The 22,977-nt window shown below is 42.6% G+C and overlaps 1 protein-coding gene across 1 annotated transcript in view; it reads left to right on the top strand.

The window, feature by feature from the left end:
* The window catches only part of zdhhc21 (zinc finger DHHC-type palmitoyltransferase 21), a 232,685-nt gene that overhangs the window by 92,651 nt on the left and 117,057 nt on the right, over positions 1-22,977 (top strand). The window lies entirely within an intron of this gene.

The following is a 22,977-nucleotide window of genomic DNA, read 5'->3' on the forward strand; positions in this document are numbered from 1 at the left end:
TTATGTTTATAAAACACTGGTTAGGCCACAAGTAGAATATTTCTCGCCTTTTTTAAATTCATTCGCGGGATGTGGGCTTCGCTGGCTGGGCCAGCATTTATTGCCCATCTCGGGTTGCCCTTGAGAAGCTGATGGTGAGCTGCCTTCTTAAACCACTGCAGTCCATGTGTCGTAGTTAAACCCATAGTGCTATTAGGAAGGGAGTTCCAGGACATGATCGTACTAAGGAGAGTACAGAGGAGATTTATGAGGTTGTTGTCAGGAATGGAGAATTTTAACTATGAGGTTAGGCTGTTGTTGTTTTCCTTGGAATAGATTAGGCTGAGGGGAGATTTAATTGAGGTGTTGAAAATTATGAGAGGCCTAGATGGAGTGGATAGAAATTACCTATTTCCCTTAGCAGAGAGATTGATAATGAAGTGGCATAGATTTAGATCAACTGGATTAAATATTAGAGAGAAATTAAAGAAAAACAAAGATTAAAGAGAAGTCCAGGAGAAATCTCTTCCCAGAGGATAGTGAGGGCCTGGATAAGACACTAGTTGGGCCTCCTCTGGAGTACTGCATCCAGTTCTAGGTGCCATACTTGAGGAGGGATGTGAAGGCATTGGAGAGAGAACAGAGGAGATTCACAAGAATGATTCCAGGGATAAAGAACTGTAGCTATGAGGGTAGATTGGAGAGGTTGGGTCTGTTTTCCTTGGTAAAAAGAAGGCTGAGAGGAAATTTGATGGATTCAAGATCCTGAGGGGTATGGACAGGGTAAATAGTGAGAAACTGTTCCCATTCAGAGAACATCAAGAACTAGAGGGCACAGACTCAAAATAATTGGCAAAAGGAGGAAAAGTGATGTGAGGAAAATTTTTTCACCCAGAGGCTGATTGGAGACCAGAAAGAACTTCTTGAGAGGGTGGTGGAGGCAAGTTTGAGCACGTATTCAAAGGGGAATTGTTTGGCTATCTGAAAAGAAGGAATGTGCAAAGTTACTGGTATAAGGCAGGGAAGTGGGACATGGTGGAATGCTCTTTCAGGGAGCCAGTGGCTGAATGACCTCCTTCTGCACTGTAAAGATTCTGTGATTTTGTGGATCTCACTGCCTGAAAGGGTGGTAGAGGCAGAAACTCTCATCGCATTTAAAAATAATACTTGGGTATTTATTTGAAGTTCCCTAATGTTCAGGGCTGCAGACCAAAAGTTAGAAAGTGGCACGAGGTTAGATAGCTGTTTCTCAACTGACACAGACATGATAGGCTTTAAAGTTTCTACATTTCCATGTTCCTATAGATAAAGGAGTTATGGGGGCAAATGACAAAGTGGAGTTGAGACCACAACCAGATCAGCCATGAGCTTATTGAATGGCAGAACTGGCTCAAAGAGTCAAATGGCCTACTCCTGCTCCCAAGTACAATGCTCCTATGCACAATGCTCCTATGTACTATGTTCCTATGTTTGAATATCTTTGGTCCACAATACATTTTCTGCTTCATAGCCATTGACTCCATCCCTCTCCCTGGAAACTGTCTGAGGCTGAACCAGATTGTTTGCAATCTTGGTGTTGTGTTTGACCCTGAGATGAGACAATGCCATCTATTTTCACCTCTATATAATTGCCTTAATCTGCTTTTAGCTCAGCTCATTTGGTGCTGAAATCCTCATCCATGCCTTTGTTAACTAGATTTGACTATTTCAATGCATTCCTGGCCTGTTTCCCATCTTACAATTTCTGTAAACTTGAGGCCATCCAAACTTTGATGCCAGTGTCCTAACATGCACCCAAAACCCTGTTCACCCAATACCCTTGTGCTCATTGATCTACATTTGCTCCAAATTAAGCAAAACTGCAATTTTTAAATTCTCATCCTTGTTTTCAAATCCATCCATGGCCTCATCTCTGTTATGTTCTTCTATTCAGCATAAGAGTACCACTCACACAATAAGGCTTTGTGGAAAAATAATGTGGGTACTTTATTTGCAGGTAAGACTATATATGAATAATATTAACTAGGAGGTTTAAGTATACATGTCTGACTCCCACCATCTGCTACTGTAGACTGAATACACGTCATAGGACTAATACATCACATCCTGTTAAGGTGGTAATGAGTGCTAACAACAACAATGTCACCTGTTATGCAGATGAGTTCTGGAATCTCGCACATGATCTTGTACATAAGTTGATGGAAAATAGAAACAGAAAATGCTGGAAAAATTCAGCAGGTCTCGCAGCATTTGTGGAGAGAGAAACAGAGTTAAAGTTTTGAGTCCATATGACTTCTTCAGAGCTGAAGAGAGATGATGGATTTTATACTGTTCAAGAGGGGCTAGGGCAGGTGGAGCAAAATGGAAGGTCAGGGAAAGGTGGGAGCTAAGGAGAAATTTGACAAAGTTGTCATAGACACAAGACAAAGGGAGTGTTAACTGTAAAGTTGAAGACTAAAGAAGGTTCTGATAATGGCATAAAGGTAAGATAGCAGAATGTATTCAAGGCAAAATGAGGGTCAGTGCCCTGTGAGAGCAAAGCATAAGAACAAATGGCAGATGGCCCTGTGAGGGTGAAGGTGGGGGTGGGGGCTGGGGGTGGGGGTGGGCAAGGGGGTTGTGGGAAGCAAAAAATGGATTAGAAAGGGGTCAAGATGGAGGAGAAAGTTCATGGTCTGAAGTTGTTGATCTCAACATTAAGTCTTCAAAACCATGTTGCCATTTTTTTATATTCTTCCATTTGATGTAAACACACCAATCGCATGACAAAGATTAGTGAAACAATAATGTGGGTTATTTATTTGAAAATAAGACAACATTTAGACATTGTTAACCAGGAGGCTGAGTATACATGTCTGACTCCTATCATCTACTGTGTAGACAAGTCATGGGACTAATACACCACATTGTATTTCCCAAAATTTGGTCCCCAAAGCTAAGTCCCCAGAGCCAGATAGGATCTACCTCAGAGTACTGAGGGAGGCAAGGGAGGAGATTGCTGGGGCTTTGACAGAAATCTTTGTATTCTCACTGGCTACGGGTGAGGTCCCAGAGGATTGGAGAATGGCCAATGTTGTTCCATTGTTTAAGAAGGGTAGCAGGGATAATCCAGGAAATTACAGGCCAGTGAGCCTTAGGTCAGTGGTAGGGAAATTATTGGAGAAGATCCTTCGTGACAGGGATTTACTACCATTTGGAAGCAAACGGGCGTATTAGTGAGAAGCAGCATGGTTTTGTGAAGGGGAACTCGTGTCTCACTAACTTGATCGAGTTTTTCGAGGAAGTTACAAAGATGATCAACGATGGAAGGGCAGTGGATGTTATCTACATGGATTTCAGTAAGGCCTTTGACAAGGTCCCTCATGGCAGACTGGTACAGAAGGTAAAGTCGTATGAGATCAGAAGTGAGCTGGCAAGATGGATACAGAATTGGCTTGGTCACAGAAGACAAAGGGCAGCAGTGGAAGGGTGTTTTTCTGAATGGAGAGCTGTGACTAGTGGAGTTCCGCAAGGATCAGTGCTGGGACCTTTGCTGTTTGTAGTATGCATAAATGATTTGGAAGAAAATGTAACTGGGCTAATTAGTAAGTTTGCAGACGACACTAAGGTTGGAGGAGTTACAGACAGCGAAGAGGATTTTCAAAGGATACAAGGGGATATAGATCGGTTGGAGACTTGGGCGGAGAAATGGCAGGTGGAGTTTAATCCGGACAAATATGAGGTAATGCATTTTGGAAGGCCTAATACAGGCAGGAATTATACAGTAAATGGCAGAACCCTTAAGTGCATTGACGGGCAAAGTGATTTGGGTGTACAGGTCCACAGGTCACTAAAAGTGGCAATGCAGGTGGATAAGGTAGTCAGGAAGGCATATGGTACGCTTGCCTTCATTGGCAGGGGTATTGAGTATAAAAGCTGGGAAGTCATGCTGCAGCTGTATAGAACCTTGGTTAGGCCACACTCGGAATATTGCGTGTAATTCTAGACGCCACATTACCAGAAGGATATGGAGACATTGGAGAGGGTGCAGAGAAGGTTTAGTAGGATGCTGCCTGGTGTGGAGGTTATTAGCTATCAGTGGTTGGAGAAACTTGGATTGTTCTCACTAGAGCGACGGAGATTGAGGGGTGGCTTGATAGAAATTTACAAAATTATGAGTGGCATGGACAGAGTAGATAGTCAGAAGCTTTTTCCCAGGGTGGAAGAGTCAATTACTAGGGGACGTAGATTTAAGGTGAGTGAAGAAAAATATAGAGGAGATGTATGGAGCAAGTATTTTACGCAGAGGGTAGTGGGTGTCTGGAATTCGCTGCCAGAGGAGGTGGTGGAAGCAGGTACAGTAGTGGTGTTTAAGAGGCAGCTTGACAAATACATAAACAGGCTGGGAATAGAGGGATACGGACCCCAGAAGTGCAAAATGTTTTAGTTTATTGGCAATATGATCGGCGCAGGCTTGGAGGGCCGAAGGGCCTGTACCTGTGCTGTACTTTCCTTTGTTCTTTGTTCAAACTGAGCACAGTAGTCAAATAGAGTCTGGCTAAGGCTCTGTACAACTGAAGCATTACTTCTTCACTTTTGAATCCCAATTTCCTAAAGGACAACATTCTAGTAACCTTTTGATCTACTTTTTGCAGCTGTCTACTAGTTTTTAGTGATTTGTGTACCTGAATGCCGAAATCCATTTGCTCCTCCATAGCTTCTGTTTTTTCTCAAATCCACTTGCACTTCCCTACATTGAACACTATCTGCTGTAATTTTGCCCACTCATATAGTCCATGCCCCTTTGCAACCTGTTTCCCCAATTGGCACAATTTATTATCCCTCTTAAATTAGTGTCATTTGCAAATTTGGAAATACTACTATCTCTTCCTTCAGCCAAGTTCTTAAAAAACTGATGAAAAGCTGAGAAGAATGTTCATTTTATCCCCCAAATCAATTGCAAATTTCAGAAGATTACTTCATGTTCTGTGTATTCTCTTTTTTGTTAATAATCTCTGGGATAAGTTTTAGATATTCTCCGTGATGCTTCCTCATCCACCAAGCTGGTGACCTCAAAATGTTCATGTAGTTTATTCAGACTTGACTTACTCTTCACAAATCCACACTGACTCTTTGATCAATTAATACCTCTTCATTATTAGCCTTTAAACTGTCACGTATAATTATATCATGTTTCATGACCCACTATTTGTGTTTGCCTGAATGTTTTTGCTGAATACTTTATGCTATTCATTGCCATTCTTCCTCTTCTCTGCTCTGCTACGCCACATGTTTTTCATAAAGCGTGTAACTGCTGATCCTAATTAAAAGTAGCACTGCTGCTGCTGCCAGAGCGTGAGAAGCCACCATGTTTCTGACAATCTGCAAGTCAATCAACTTAGCAAAGGCAGTGCAAAACCACAGCACTGTCTAACCATTGGTAACATGTCATGAAGGTGACTTAAAACAGCTGTGGAATCCATCCTGTACTGTAACTTAACATCCCAAATCAGAACCAGTATTGTAGAATTTATATAACATAAACAGTTCTGTTCCAATTGGCGCCAATTGGAGTGCCAGGGTGTGGGAAAATGACACTCAGGATTTTACATGCCCACACCACCACACCACACCCACGAAGCTGCCCATGGGGGATGGTAAAGTTCTGCCCATTAGCTTTTGGGGTGATGTCCTTTATTACACATTTTAATGTAACTGCCACAGATTGCAATATAATATTTTTTTTAAATATTGCCACATGTTGTGGACAGGTGCTGCCAAGTATGTTAAGATCAAAGTTACTGCAACAACATTAGCTAGTCTTGGTTGTCATTCGTTTGTTGTTACACCATGTCAGAAGTGTGAACCCTACATCCATATTCATTTGCTTTGATTACATTATGTGCCTCTGGATTATTGGTATGATTGTTGGAGGAATGTTGTGTATGATGTGAATTGTAACAGCCTCTATTTAAGTAGATTTTTTTCGAGACCAATGCAGCTGTGCATAATTTTTAACATTGGTATTTTATCTCATTGCACATAATTTTATACTATAGAAATAGCTCTGTGATCTACAGTTGCCGGAAATAAATTGAGATTTGTATGTGTTACTCAGGATGATTGATTCATGCTTTTCCATTTCCTGTGGGAAACAGCAAAGTTTTGCTGAGTAGCTTTACCTCATGGCACAAACCACCCAATGACAGGCTGCAATGAACAACCTGAAAGTTAAATTGATCAACCCCAGGAAATATGTATGGGGATCTGGTGTATGGTGGCCGAGTTGCTTCTTTGTAATAGAGTTGAACTGTAGACTCTTCTTGAGTGGAAACATTAAGTTTATTTCCAATATACTCAGCAGCAACTACACGTGTGTTTTCAACACCAACTCTATCTCTACACTGACTGTGGAGGTAGCCTGCGCTACTCTACTATTGTTACTACAGATCATGTGATCTTCCCTATCAAGTATTATTCTTAAAGGTACATTTCACACTAAATAAAACCATAATTACTACATTCCTCCCCCTTTAACTTGGCTATACATATTATATTTACAAGTACACATTTTTCAAGGCAACATAATATTTACAGGGTAAGGAATTTACAAGTTCAGTCTTTCAGGTGGTTTCATGGTACGTGTGGAACATCGCAGCTCCACAACTTCAAATTCTCTCTCTGGAACCTCCTTTTCCGGAGTTGCCTGAACATCAGGTGCTTCTGTGGGCACTTGCAGTTCTGTATCCTCAACTCTTACAGGAACATCAGATATGTCAGTCCTGGGTTGAGCGTCTTCAACAGGAAACGCTGACCCGGTCGTGATCACTGGTGGAACCATATCTTGATAATTTGTCTCTCTCTTCCTTAAGTGGTCCACATGTTTATGGATGATTCAGCCTTCCATCTCCATGTGGTAAGATAGAGGTCCAATCACCACACTAATTTTATCCGGTAACCACTTTGGTTCTTCCCCGAAGTTTTTCATGTATACCAGCTCTCCCACAGTAAATCTCCTCTTGTGATTATGCCAGTTGTGTCTAGTTTTTTGGCTCCCCTGACTCCTTTCCACCATCCCCTCCAAATCTGGCATTATTAAGCTCAGTCTCAACCTGAGACAGTGTTTCAACAGTAACTCCACAGGCGTGACACCTGTTGTGTGAGGGGTAGCCCTGTAATGAAAAACAAAGTGTGCTAGCTTGGTTGCTAAGGAATTACCAGTTAAATTTTTCATGCCTGCCTTGAATGATTGAACCGCCCTTTCGGCCAGTCCATTTGAGAAAGTGTGGTATGGTGCAGTCTTCACATGAATGATACCGTTGAGGCTGATAAACCGTTGAAATTCAGCACTCCTAGATGCTGTTATCTGACACCTCTGGTAGTCCATGAATGGCAAAACTCTATGTAAGTTCTCAATTGTAGCGCCCAACATTGGTGACTTCACCTCATATACGTCCAACCATTTTGAATGGGCATCGACAATGAACAGAAACATTGTTCACAGGAAAGATCCAACATAGTCAATATGTAACCACTCCCAGGGTCTACCTGGACATTCCCAAGGGTGTAATTGGTAACTTTTGCAGTTGCTGATGTTGCACACAGTGCTTTACTAAACTCTCTTTTTCGCCATCCATCCCAGGCCACAATAGATAGCTGCATGCTATGGTCTTTTTTCGAGAAATTTCTGGATGGGCACTGTAGTTCAACTAAAAGTGGCTCCCTTCCCTTTGGAGGAACTTTCACTCTTGCACCCGACAATAGGATGTCATTCTGACTGGTTCTTTCATATCTTCTGTTGAAATACGGTTTCATTTTTAATCATTTACGGGCTCCTGGGACCAACCATGTAGCACTTGTTCTCATACCTGAGATAGGACTGGGTCCCGACTTGTCCAGTCCCTAATCTGTTGAGCACATACTGTCAGATAGTCTAAGAGATTTAACAGTAAAATAAGTTCTTGTGGAACTGGGACGAGTTAATCATTTTCTTGTAAAGGCAAATGGCTAAGGGGATCGGCGTTTGCGATTTGATTGCCAAGCTCATTTAAATGCCAACATTGCCAGAATTAAGGCCCATCATTGTATTCTGGCTGAGGCTATGGGTGGTATAGTGTTTTGCTCACTAAACAAACCTAACAGTGGCTTCTGATCGGAAAAGATTGTAAAATGGTAGCCGTGTACGTACCAGTGAAATTTCTTGACAGCAAGGTTGATGGACAGGCCTTGTTTTCCATAAGACCATAAGACATAGGAGCAGAAATTAGGCCATTCAGCCCATTGAGTCTGCTCCACCATTCAATCAAGGCTGATAAGTTTCTCAATCCCATTCGCCCGCGTTCTCCCCATAACCTTTGATCCCCTTACCAATCAAGAACCTATCTATCTCGGTCTTAAATACACTCAATGACCTGGCCTCCACAGCCTTCTGTGGCAATGAATTCCATAGATTCACCACTCTCTGGCTAAAGAAGTTTCTCCTCATCCCTGTTCTAAAAGGTCTTCCCTTTATTCTGAGGCTGTGCCCTCGGGTCCTAATCTCTCCTACTAATGGAAACATCTTCCCCCCATCCACTCTATCCAGGCCTTTCAGTATTCTGTAACGTTCAATCAGATCCCCCCTCATCCTTCTAAACTCCATCGAGTATAGACCCAGAGTCCTCAAACGTTCCTTATATGTTAAGCCTTTCATTCCTGGGATCGTTCTCGTGAACCTCCTCTGGACCCTCTCCAGGGCCAGCACATCCTTCCTGAGATACGGGGCCAAAATTGCTCACAATATTCTAAATATGGTCTGGCCAGGGCCTTATAAAGCCTCAGCAGCACATCCCTGCTTTTATATTCTAGTCCTCTCAAAATAAATGCCAACATTGCATTTGCCTTTCTAACTACCGACTCAACCTGCAAGTTAACCTTAAGAGAATCCTGGACTAGGACTCCTAAGTCCCTTTGCACTCCAAGATTTCTGAATTCTCTCCCCATTTAGAAAATAGTCTATGCCTTTACTCTTCCTGCCAAAGTGCATGACCTCTCACTTCCCCACATTGTATTCCATCTGCCAATTCTTTGCCCATTCTCCTAACCTATCTAAATCCTTCTGCAGCCTCCCCGCCTCCTCAATACTACCTGTCCCTCCACCTATCTTTGTATCATCTGCAAACTTAGCCAGAATGTCCTCAGTTCCTTCATCTAGATCATTAATATATAAAGTGAAAAGTTGTGGTCCCAACACTGAACCCTGTGGAACTCCACTAGTCACTGGCCGCCATTCTGAGAAGGACCCCCTTATCCCCACTCTCTACCTCCTGCCAGACAGCCAATCTTCTATTCATGCTAGTACCTTGCCTCTCACACCATGGGCTGTTATCTTACTGAGCAACCTCCCGTGTGACACCTTGTCAAAGGCCTTCTGGATGTCTAAGTAGATAACATCCATTGGCTCTCCTTTGTCTAACCTACTCGTTATTTCCTCAAAGAATTCTAAGAGATTTGTCAGGCATGCCCTCCCCTTGATGAAACCATGTTGACTTTGCCCTATTTTACCATGCACTTCCAAATATTCTGAAATCTCATCCTTAATAACGGACTCTAAAATCTTACCAACGACCGAGGTCAGGCTAATCGGCCTGTAATTTCTCGTCTTTTGCCTCACTCCCTTCTTAAACAGGGGGGTTACATTAGCAATTTTCCAGTCCTCTGGGATCCTCCCTGACTCCAGTGATTCCTGAAAAATCACCACTAATGCCTCCATATCTCTTCAGCTATCTCCTTCAGAACTTTGGGGTGTAATCCATCTGGTCCAGGTGATTTATCCACCTTCAGACCTTCAGTTTTCCTAGCACCTTCTCCTTGGTAATGGCCACCATACTCACCTCTGCCCCATGACTCTCTTGAACTTTGGGGATGTTACTCGTGTCTTCAACTGTAAAGACTGACGCAAAGTACCTATTCAGTTCCTCCGCCATTTCTTTGGTCCCCACTACTGTAACTGTAACCTTGCCTTTCTTACACGCTTTTTCTATCTCCTGGTGTATCTTGTGCCCCACATCCTGACTACTGTTCGGAGGCCTGTACATAACTCCCATTATGGTTTTTTTACCTATGCGATTCCTCAACTCTACCCACACAGATTCTACATCATCTGACCCTATGTCGTTTCTTGCCATCGATTTAATTTCATTTCTTACTAACAGAGCAACCCCACCCCCTCTGCCAACCTGCCTATCTTTTTGATAGGATGTATATCCTTGGATATTTAGCTCCCAGTCCTGATCCCCTTGCAGCCATGTCTCCGTAATGCCCACCACATCATACCTGCCAATTTCAATCTGCGCCACAAGCTCATTTACCTTATTTTGTATACTGCGTGCATTCAGATACAACATCTTCAGTCCTGTATTTCCCGTCCCCCTTCTCATTGTCATCCCTTTATCTGGTGTGCTTGAAGTTAGATTCCTAGCCCTTTCCAAACACGCTGTCCTATGTTGTGTTCTGGAGACTTTAATAGCCTCTCCTGGGCTCTCCTTTCTTTTCAGTTTTTTCATAATTTTCCATGAAGTTGAATCCACACCCTCCACATGCTAACCTGCTGCTTTGTTTCCCATTAGTCATACTTCTTGGAGTTTTACCCTTCCCTTCCCCCCCACTTTCTAGTTTAAAGCCTATCTGTCAGTATCCCTTTTCCACTATGGTAAGCATCCTTTATACATAACCTATTGGCCACCCAGTGCCGTCATCCATTCGATGAGTTAGCACTGCTTCTGGTCACATGTCAGCACCAATCCTTTCATCTGGTCTTAATGAACGAGTGCAACAATTGCTTCACCTTTATGAAAGCTTCTTTCTGGGGTACCTCCCAAAACCAACATTGGTTCTTTTTCAGTGGAGAATGCAGTGGAGGCAACACTGTAGACAAAGTGGGTAAGAGCTGCCCATAACAGTTGATCATTCCTACGAATGATTTGAACTCTGAGGCATTCTTTGGCCCAGGTGCCTCTCTTACGGCGCTCCTCAGCCGGGTGGAAGCCCTGTGAATCTATCCAGTGACCCAAATAGATTACTCCCCTCGCTTGGAACATGCACTTTTTTTTAAGATGCATTCCAGCTTGCAAGAAATGTTTTAAGACTTCTTCTAAGTTTTGCCAAGTGCTCTTTTTCAATGAATCCTGTCACCAATACATCGTCTAAATAGACTATAACTGGGGCAGTCCCTGCAGTAAACTTTCCATTGTTCTCTGAAAGATGGCACAAGCTGAGGAGATACCGAAAGGCAGTTGTGTATATTGGTATAACCCTCTTTGGATATTAATTGTGACAAATGCCTGAGAGGCATTATCCAATTCTAGTTGTTGATAATCATGACTTATGTCAAGCTTTATGTATGTTGTCTCTCCTGCCAGCTTGGTATACAGGTCTTCAATTTTTGGATGGGGTACCTGTCCAGTTTGGCTACTTTGTTAACTGTTAGTTTGTAGTCCCCACAAATTCGGGCACTTTGGTCGGGCTTTCTGAGAACTGCGCAGCTTGTATAACACCCAGTTTCTCTAGACAGTTCAGCTCAATGTCGACTTTTTCTCTCAGGGTGTATAGCACAGGTCTCGTCTTTGTGAACTGAGGGGTTGCTTTCAGATCCACAGTCTGCAGGCCCTGGATTTTTCCCAGTTTGTTCTTGAAGACAGTGGCATACTTTCTAAATAGCTCTGGTAGCCCACTTGCTCTCAACTGGAAGATTTCGGACCAGTCTAACTTAATCTCCTTTAATCAATTTCACCCAAGGAGTCTTGGCCCGTCACCTGCTACCGCCATCATGGGTAGCTATGCCAACTGACTTCCATAATGGACAGTTGCTCTGCTTATGCCTTTTACTTGAATGTCTTCACCTGTGTACATTTTTAGCTTGGCTGTTGTTTGTTCTAAACCCAATTGATGTTCACCGTAATTCAAATATCTGAAAGTATGTTCCCCAATTACGGAAGTGGAACCTCCCACGTCCACTTTCATTCTAACTGTGACAAATATGGGTTCTGTTTTTCCAACCTTCAGATTAAACAACAAGTAAATGTCAGAATTTGTTGTCTCAGGCTCTTCTACATAGCAGATTTCATTGGGCTTCTCCTTTTGTTTACAAGCCTACCTGAATCTGTCCTGGCACTGCGTCATCATATGTAATTTCTGTGACAATAGTAGCATTCGATTTTTTTAAACTGCCAATCGCTAAAAGACTGATTGTTTCCAACTCTATTAAAATTATTCTTCGATTTCACTGTTAAGTTATTTTTTCTTTATTCTTCGGCTAGTTGTTTCCCGCTTCTTGGCAGAGTCTCACTTTTTTGCACCCTTTTCCGCTGAGGTTTCCTGTCTGATTTGGAGGATGGCGCCATTTTGCGCACCCTGTATTGCTTGTGAATCTCATCACATGGCCAGCGCTATCCCTAGCACCTTCTTGAAATCCAGATTTGCTTCGGACAATAATTTTTTCTGAATAGTGTCCTCTTTCAAACTATATACTAAACGATCTCTGAGCATGTCATTTAGAGTCTTACCGAGCTCACAATGTTCTGTTAGCTGCTTCAAGTTTGCTACATAGCATGCAATTATTTCACCCGGGGTTCTATTTCATGAATTAAAACTGAACTTCTGCATCATGATTGAGGGCTTGGGTTGAAAATGTCCCTTCACGAGGTCCACCAATTCTTCAAACTTTTTTGAATCTGTGGTACTGGGGCACTGTCAAACTTGGAATCAAACTGTAGGTTTTGGTCCCACAAGTACTCAAGAGGATCGCTCACCTCTTTTCTTCCCCCGTAATCTCATTTGCTTGAGAAAAGCCCGTGAGGCATTCTATGTATTGAGACTAATTGTCTGTGGTTGGCTCAAAAGGATCAATTCTCCTGAGTTGTGGCATTTTGAGAGAGGATAACTTCTTCAATTCTAAAGGAGCTTGCTACTTACAATCACTGGGTGAGGTACAGTGCTGATTTTTTTCTAACTTGATTTCTTCTGTTCAATCCTGTTTTATCCTTGTCGCCTGTTTGCTGTTGGGTAGCTGAGTTGCTTATTTGTAACAGAGTTGAACTGTTGACAATTCTTGAGTGGAAACATTAAGTTTATTTACAATATAAACAGCAGCAACTACACATGTGTTTTCAACTCCAACTCTATCTCTACACTGTCTGTAGAGGTAGCCCGCGCTACTCTTCTATTGGTTACTACAGATCATGTGATCTTCCCTAACAAGTATTATTCTTAAAGGTTTATTACACACTAAATAAAACCATAATAACTAGAGGATCGGATCTGGTTACAATGGCCCATTCATGGTGCTGTAACCAGCATGTTCAATTTGCGCTATCCGCTGATTTAAATTATTGGGCTAATGCAGCAGGTATACCTGCACTGTTCATTTAGCTGCACTCATCAGCAGTGAATATGATACCAAGAGTTTGATACAAGCCAGCCTGCACCTCTTAATGGAGAATGACAATAGAAAATGCTGGAAATACCCAGCAGGTTTGGCAGCACCTGTGGAGAGAAAAACAGAGTTAACGTTTCAGTATAGCCTGCAAACATGACAAGCTTCCGATAGCCTGCCATTTTAATTCTCCATCTTTCTCTCACACTGACATCTCTGTCCTCATATTGACATCTCTGTCTTTGACCTTTTTTGTTATTCTTTCACAGGATGTGGAAGTGTTCCACTTGACAGCCTCCTGGACTCAATGTTAAGTTCAACAATTCCAACCATAAACTCTCTCCTCCAATTTTGTTTCAGTTTTGCTTTCCATGTGATGGTTATAACCTTCTTTTTCTATGCTTTTGGACAAGGCTGTTCATTATTCTGCTGTTCGCATCCACTCTGGACAAATCGTTTGTTTTTTTGTGACTACCGTTTGCAGACCTTCCCTTTTGTTCTTCCTCTGCACACCCCCCCCACCCCACACAAACCCTATTACATTTGTATCTTAGAATCCTAGAATGGTTACAGTGCAGAAGAGGGCTATTCGGCCCATTGTGTCTGTGCTGGCTCTCTGAAGGAGCAATTCACCTCGTGCCGCTCCCCTGTCATTCTGAAGAAAGGTCCTTGATCTGAAATATGAACACAGTTTCCTCCTCCAGAGGTGCTGTCAGACCTGCTGAGGATCAGTTTCAGGCCATGACTTTCATCAGAACTGGGAAAAATTAGAAGGGTAATATCTTTTAAGTAAATGAAACGCAGAAGTGTGGAAAAAATCTAAAGGGAAGATATGTGAGAGGGTGGAAGACAGGTGACATTAAATGACAAAAGAGTTGCTGGGGCAGTGCCAGTGGTAATGGGCTAAATAAAGAAACAAAAGATGGGTGCAGAGGTGGTGTGAATGGCAGAATAATGAGCAGCTGCCATCCGAAAACAAAAATGAGACAAATAAGATTAAGATTGGAACAGGCAAAGAAAAGGAAACAGAATGGGGAGATATGAAGGGGGAGTAGCAGAATTATGGTCTGAAATTGTTGAACTCAATGTTGAGTCCAGAAGGCTGTAAAGTGCCTAATCAAAAGATGAGGTGCTGTTCCTTGAGCTTGCGTGGAGCTTCATTGGAATGTTGCAGCAGGCCAATGACAGAGATGTCAGTGTGACAGCAAGGTGAAGAATTAAAATGGCAGGCCACTGGAAGCTCAGGGTTGTGCTTTTAGACTGAAGGGAGGTGTTCTACAAAGTGGTCTTCAAGACATTCTCAGGAGCCACTGAGAAGAAGTAATGGCAGAGATTAATGACAGCAGTGTTGCTGAAGACATTTAATTATCTGCCACAAGTTTTCAAGGTAAGTGAGCTCACTCTTCAAATTCCATACCCAAACAGGTTATCTAGCCTAAACAGCTGCTTAATTCACTATATCCACCCATTGCCTACCCACCAACTTCCTATGAACATGTGAATTAGAACAGGAGTAGGTCACTTGGTCCCTTAAGCCTGCTTTGCCATTCAATAAGATCATGGCTGATCTGATTGCATCGTCAACTCCACATTCCCACCAACCCCTCATAACTTTTCAGCCCTTGCTTATCAAGAATCTATCTAGCTGTGCCTTAAAAATGTTCAAAGACTCTGCTTCCACCACCTTTTGAGGATGAGTTCCAAAGACTCATGACGCTCTGAGAAAAAAATTCTCTTTATCTGTGTCTTAAATGGGTGACCCTTTGTTGTAAATAGCGACCCTTATTTCTAGATTCTCCCACAAGAGGAAACATTCTTTCCACCTCTTTCAATTAGTGCTCAAACCTTCAATTTATATACTTTGCATCATCTTCACACAATTAGCATGGTTGCAAGCCTCAGACCCAGGGCTCATCACTCTCACACATTGGCAGCTATTCAACGATGATAGTCACAGCAGACAAATATATAGCATGTACTCATTGCAGGATAAGGTGGTCCATAACAATAAGCAGCAGGAAAAGACTGGAGGAGGACAAACCTGCATATTTTAATCCCTGTGAAGGATGCATGGGTCTGGATTTAATACTTCTCTGCTGGTGGGTTTGAAGGCTTGTTAAATCCATCTGCAGCCTGCCCGCCACCTTCACTCCCGCCCTTGCCTCCACATTCTACCAGTGGTTGGAGTGGTATTGGGTGGCCCACCTGGCAGTAGGCCAATTGATGCTCTTAAATGTGCAATTAATGCCTAGCTAAAGGCTTCAAACCACCACCGTCAATATTTAGCTGGCAGCACGGGAGGACCGCACCAAACCACCAGCCCGGCAACTTTCCCTGCATACTGGGACCCGTGGACCCATCGGAGGATCCTCCCCAAGGCTCCCTCCCCTGCCCCAAGCCAGATCACCCTGTCCCCATGGCCCCCCACTCCCCCGGTCTGCGCCCACCAGCTTGGCACTTGGCAAGATTGCCAAACATACTTAAATGATCCAGCACTGCATGTCTAAAGAGCTGGAGAGCTGCAGGCTTCTGATTGGCCAGCAGCCCTCTGAGACAGGACTTCTGATTGGATGTCAAATGGCTGTGGGGCAGTCTGTATTCCCCTCGGTGGTCTTCCCCCTAAATTTTTAGTTGGGTGTGGGGGAAGGGGCAGGGAATCCAGTGCCCCACATAATTCAGTCCACGCTGCCCACCATGGGGAGGAGTTCACTTGGCTGGAGAGATCAATGATGAGGGTATATATATATTCATTATCATTCTCCTCTCTTCTGACTCTCAAGCTGTGGATAGTGTAAGCACAAACTACTTACTTTGTTCTCCCCACACCACAGCCTAATCCTTGTCCATTGTTCATTCCGTATTCCTAAGAACTAGCACCTTCTCTGTCAAGAGGAGCCAGGGACAGGAAACTGGTACTCGACCTTATACTCACAGCCTCCAATTCAGAGATTGAAACTGTTAGAGAATAGGATAGAGGAGGGATTTGCACATGACAGGTCACCAAATGTATGTGTGCAGGAACTCAGACAGGGGCAAGGATACCACAGATGCCAACTCACTGGAGGGCAAGGTCACACACAAATTCTGCTGTAGAGGAGTCAGATGTGGAACCTTGATGGTCCAGGCTAGAGAACAGGACTGATTAGTGTCCTCTACCAAATGCATGGTGCATGTTGCACAGGCTTTCCAATGTTAAGTAGCAAGGAGGAAACTGGCTTCAATTTGGTAGAGGGCTTTATGCAGACTTTGGAGCCCATCCTTTGCAATGTGGCAGGATGTCCAGGTCAGATATTGTACAATGATCAGACTACAGTCGAAAAACAACAGTTGTTGTTGCCTGTCACAAACCTCCATCTACATACCCATGGAAAACATCATGCTTCAGGGACCGATAACCAATGCCTCGGCTGTTATGATCTTGGTAGAGACCAGTACCATTTAAAAATAAATTCAAGCTTCCAGTTATTAACTGAAAGAGTTATGCCATAAAATTTCACATTTTAAAAAAGAAGAAACTTTTACTGTGCAGGAGTTTATAAAAAACAGGTACTTCTAACGTAACACCATATTTCGTAAAAACCTATACTTTAAACCCAAATACCTCAGTGGGACACTCCCCTTTCTACTTTTGTTTTCACCCAAGAGTCGCCATATACTTCACAGGATTTTGAGGGTTCCTTCACTTCTCCTGGGACCAAATAAAGATGCGCCACAGCTTACAGGAATTCACTTTGATTATCCTCCATGTTCCTGCTATTCTCTGAAGTATGATCTTTCTTGGGGTCCTTCCAATAGCTTCCAGCTAGGCAACCCACCACTCACCTCCAATTCTTGTGTTTGTGGACCTCCAGCTCAAGCATGGGCCTCACTACTTTCTTGCTTAGTGACTCAAAATTGGAAATAACCCTTCGTTTCTAATAGCCCTCTGCTACTGGTCTACAGCTCCTGGCAGGTTCTCTCTCTGCTTGTCCCAAAGCTGCTTCTAGGCTGACTTCAACTGCCTATTTCTGCCAGAAATCACACAGATAAAACCCAACCAAAACAAATACCTTCTTGCAGCCTATCTCCACGGCAACGCGACAAACCTGGGATGTCTCAGATAGAGATTTAAACTAATTATCTCCATTTCCCCAAACTTCCCTTTGTCCTGGGAAACCATAGGAATAATTTAAACCCCTTATTCAGACAGTTGTATCCGTCCCATTGTCACTGAAAGAAGCGATGTCACATCTTACATGATCCAGGAATTGTGGGTGTAGACCAACAGAATAAGATGTGCGTAAGTGTGCTCTGGTACTCATGGGTGTGCATATATGTTCCAGTTCAAGTTGTAATAAAGAACTCAGGTATTCATTGGTTATTGTTCATATTCCTATGACTCGTAAATCAGTCACACACTAAAATAAAATAATATAATGCTGTTTAGTGTTTTCCCACTTCCAACCATGACCTTATCAAATAAACAGAGGCCACCATTTGAATTGCAATTACTTTAGTTCTGTTTCCCAGCTTTTCAAACCAGGTACTTTCATTTATCCTACATTTAAAAAAAAACCTTCATACTAAAAAGTTATATTCCTAAATCATATAAATCATGAAATTACATATTCATAATACAGCTTTCATCAAGGCTTGGACTGCTGCCTTGGAATCTCAGATTGCTGGCATCATGACTCTGGGTTCTAAAAGAAGTAAGTATAGCAATTCAGCAACCTGTTGTTCAACAGTTACCAGTACTGCTGAGGCACTGCTCTGAGAGAGTTGCTCAATCTGTTGTCCTGTTTAATGATGGCAGCCATTTAACTATTTCTCCTTAATGGATAACAGCATTACCATTGCTGAATCCCCATCATCAACATCCTGGGGGTTACCATTAATCAGAAACTTAACCAGACACGCCATACAAATACTGTAACCACAGGAGCAGGTCAGAGGTTGGGAATTCTATGGCTGGTAACTTAAATCCTGACTCCTCAAACAAGTCCATCAGCTCCAACTCACAAATCAGGAATGTGATGGAATACTCTCCACCTGCCTGGGTGAGTGCAGCTGCAAAAACACTCGAGAAGCTCAATGCTGTTATGGGTGCTGAGAGGTGGTGGGATAACCTTTCTCTTTTCCCCTCACCCTTTGGCTGACCATAACAAGATATATATTTTAGAAGGCGTGTTTACGACCTTTTGAGTGTTGTGACTTTAAAGAATAGACATGAAGCAGACTTTCTGGTAAGTTTAAATCAAAAGAAAAGACAAATGTTTATTTACACAACACCTGAAATGTAAATAACGAAAGCGCTCACTCCCTCAAAGACACAGGTATATGCAACAGGAAAAGATGAGTTCTAGGGACAAAGCATACACTAAGAGTATTAATAGAATAACAAAAAAAATCAAATAACATGTTTTAAATTAGTCCCCTAAGATGGGAAACATTGCAGGTCTGATCAATTCCTTCTGTTGGTTCTCTGAAGATGATTGGAGCTTGAAAGTCACTGGGTTTTCATATGAACTTGTGGCTGAGCTGCTGTTGAAAAGAGATATACTCTTGCAGGTGAAATAAATTAGCCCCTCTCACTGCCTGTGTGACTGGTTGTTGGGCAAGATTCTAGCTGGGTGGTGGTACTCCTTTGTGCAGACTGACTTGCCCCTGGCTGGTCCTTGGAATAATAAGATGTGTTACCTCAATTCAGTTTTGATTATCTGACCACATGATCAATACTTCTATTATCCACACAGATGATATGATTCTAGAAACTATTACTACACAATGGAAGATGAATGGTGGCCTTTCACACCTGCTGGTTATAGTGATTTCTTCATACCGCTTGGTTAGGTTTCAAGTTTGCAGGCACTGAGTCTGGGGGAACCATTGTGTCTGAGTTTCAGTAAACACGCAGACAAAAGAAGCTGTAAACTACATTAGTGGTCTCATATTTTGAATGTCTTTTCAAACAAGTGTCCTCCACCCATGGGCATTTACACTTTAATGACTTTTCAAAGACATGAATTAGTTCTTATCTGAGCAGAAATCACAAAAAGTCACCTGACCCTCTAGACTCCATCTTGGGTAAAGGTAAATTATCCATATGCCATGCATTTTTTAAAAGTAAAAATGCCCATCGTCTCCATAAGTTCACGAACATAATGACACAAGTGTCACAACACTATCTAGAACAAAGCAGCCCATTTGATTGGCACCCCCATTCATTATCTTAAACATGCACTCCCTCCCCAACAAGCGCACAGTAGCAGCATTGACTACCATCTACAAGATGCACTGCAGCAACTCAACAAGCCTCCCTCAACAGCACTTTAAAACCTAGAACCTCTGCCACCTAGAGGACGAGGACAGCAGGTGCTTAGGAACCCCACCACATTCAAGTTTCTCTCCAAGCTACACATCCTCCTGACTTGAAACTATATCACCTTTCCTTCACAATCTCTAGGTCAAAAACCTGGAACTCCCTTCCTAACAATATGTGTGCGTACCTGGTTACATGGCAGCTCACCACCACCTTTTCAAGGGTTATTAGGAATGGACAAAAATGCTGGCCTTGCCAGAGACACTTACATCCCAGAATAAATGTACAAAAAGCATTCTTAATCTGACTCCTGCCACTCCACTTGCTAGCCAGCCAGCCAGCCCAACTGTCTGTCATGTGAAATCGGGCACTCGAGGTTCAGAGCTGCTCTAGTTTGTCTTCCAAGGCCATCATCAGTCTCCTCAATTAATAGTCAGTTGCCTTCCCACTTTCATGCTGCAGTCACTGGGCTTATGACCTCGTAGGAGTACTATGAAAGGCAAAGGCACATGGGAGGCAATAAAGGAATGCACAAGGGTGATTATTTTAATTTTGTACATATTATTTTGTGATTGTTTTGATAAATTTAGACATAACTTTGCATTTGGTATTAACTTTTATTTTCACAATGAACTGAGGAAGGAATCAATGAGTCTTGTTAGAAAGAAAATGATGTGATGGTCAGTGAGAGAAAAATGGTAGAGTGTAGATACATGGGAGAGTGTAGTTGAGGTTATTGGTATTAGCATAAATAAGCTGATCACATACTCAGCAAAGGGGAATTGTCTACGTTTTAACTTTTCTTCCTTTCTTCCTTCCTATTCTTCCTCTTCCATCTCCTCCTCCTCTTCAACTTACTCCTCATTCACTCTGCAAGACATCAGCCTGTTGCCTGATAGGTGGTAGCAAGGGCCCATCTCATAACAACCAGCTTGCGCAGCATGTTGCATACCACCACCAATTTTAATAGCCATTCAGCTAAGTATTTCAGGGCTCCTTCAGCATAAAAACATTGCTTGAGGAGGCAAATTGTCGGCTGTAATGTTCCTCGTGGCAGTGTGGTTCTCAATGTACATTTGTGTAGAACTAGAGCCATGAGTAGCTACAGTAGTATTCAGTAGCTACTTTTGACTTGCCAAGCAGATTCAAATAAAAATGGAACAGAAGTTCTCCATCGAATGAAAGAATCATAATTTGCTTGTATACTGCCAATGGTTGTAGACCAGCTGCATATGGAAGGAATAGAATCATGTCTGTTGATGAATATGGCAAAATTCAGAGAAGTTGCATGTCAGGCAATGTGCATGCAGTCAAAGCCTGTAATTAATGCAAAACCTAATTCTTGTTCTTCTTCCTTGTCTCTGGCAAATGGGAATGAGATGGTTGGATATTTCTGAAATGAGAGACATTTTGCCATAGATTTTTGACCTGCACTCATCAGGACAAATGCAAGAATGCCAAATTTCAAACAATCACAACAATTTATACTACAGGAGAAAAGATTGATTGGCAAGTCAACTCTGATTGGCCATGGCATTGCCATGGGGAAAGCAACAGGGTCCTCTTGGCTCTCCAAGCTCCCAGGCAATTCAAAAAAGGTACAAGGCTTGAACATATTTCCTTTGTTTCCAGAGAACAGATCACTACGTATGAATGTATGTTGCTTCTAGCAAGCATAAATCAGCCACGTTACGAGCTCAACTTAGCTATTAGCACTCAGGATTGTTCGGCAAGTGCTGCCCAATCTTGGAAGCAAATCTAACAATAGACGTCTTGGGTTTTGTAAACGTGAGCTGCATGAGTGTGATCTGTACTCTGTCTGTTACAAACAACAGAAGGAATGTGCTGTTTGATTCAATCAGCCAGTCGTTAGGACATATGGCCTTTGTGCCTGGCATCGCAGCTAAGCTGATATTTATACATGACATTGCTTAATTGTGTGGTAGGCAAAATGTCCTTTGGGACTAAAGGCAGCATCCTGTTCGTGAAAAATACCATTCACGTAGCCACTGTGTAGTAGCAGTACGAAATGGCTTGCTTAACCTGTTGTTCAAATTGTTGAGATTCGTAGTGTGGCTTGTTTACACTTGTTAGAAGCAACAAAAATTCATACGCAAGGACCTGTTCTCTGCAGATAAAAGGAATATGTTGAAGTCTTGTGACTTTTCAGAATTGCCCAGGAGTTTGGGGAGCCTATTGTTCCCCATTGCTTTTTCCTTGGCAACGCCTTGACCGATCAGTATCAACTTGCCAAGTAATCAGCACCCCTGTAGTTTAAATTGTTGTGATTGTTTCAAATTTGATATTCTTGCATTTTTGACAAAAAGCAAGAGAAAAAGCTTCAGCGATATGATTCTCTTTTCAGCAATATTCAAATTCTGTACTATGAAGCGACGGAATGAGATGTATTTGTTCTCATTGTATAACAAGCCTCAATGACCCCCCCTAATACAATAGTGCACTGAAAATTGTGAATTGTTGTCTTCATCTCAGTAAAATTTAAGAATGCTAGTCACCTTGACAGCCACAGGTAGTGCTATCCTTGCTTTGAACTGAGGCTGTAGCTGCTGCAGCAGTTGGCAGATTTTAGTGATTTTATCTTTTGGGAAGTGATGGCAGCTGATAGACTACCCCACTCAGAAACTGAAGTAAGAGGATTGCTTTGTGAAGACCCTTCACACAAGTGGTCCACTGCTAACAGCCAGGTTTTCCCTTCTCCTCCTGCCCCTTCCAATAGCTTATCCTGCTCTGCATGGCTTCTCTTCCTCTCAATCACATTTAGTTCCCAGAGGAATTCCCAGATACCCGTATCCGGTAGCAACTTCTTCCACCAGAATATTTTAAATGGCACTAAGAGGCCAGCCAGCCAGCCTTGTAAGAGTTCTAAAAGTTTAGCCAAGTCTAGAAATCTTCCAAAAAAGCAAACAAAGACACCAACAGCCAGAAGAACTAATACAGCATCAAACATGTAAACACTGGATGATCCTTTTTAAATGCCACTGCTCTGGCTCCTTCATGCTGTTTAACATCATGTTCAGCTGTGCGAGGTTAAGACGTTCTGGCTGTTTAGTGTGGAGTTCCAAAATGGCACTGGTGGCTTTAAATTTGTATTGCTCACTGATATGCAGCATGAGCTCAGTAGCCTAAATGCTGTTGGTGCTCATTGGATGTGTTCGCAAAAACCCCTTTGCTGAGATATGGCATTGCATAATTCTGGTCAGAAATGTGCACACGCATCTCAGATCCCATTTTGAAGCACTAAATGGATGTGGCAACGATGGCCAGGATTTGCCAATCGGCGAGTGGG

This window comes from Carcharodon carcharias, chromosome 4 (genome assembly GCF_017639515.1).
Source record: "Carcharodon carcharias isolate sCarCar2 chromosome 4, sCarCar2.pri, whole genome shotgun sequence".
Classification (NCBI taxonomy): Eukaryota; Metazoa; Chordata; class Chondrichthyes; order Lamniformes; family Lamnidae; genus Carcharodon; species Carcharodon carcharias.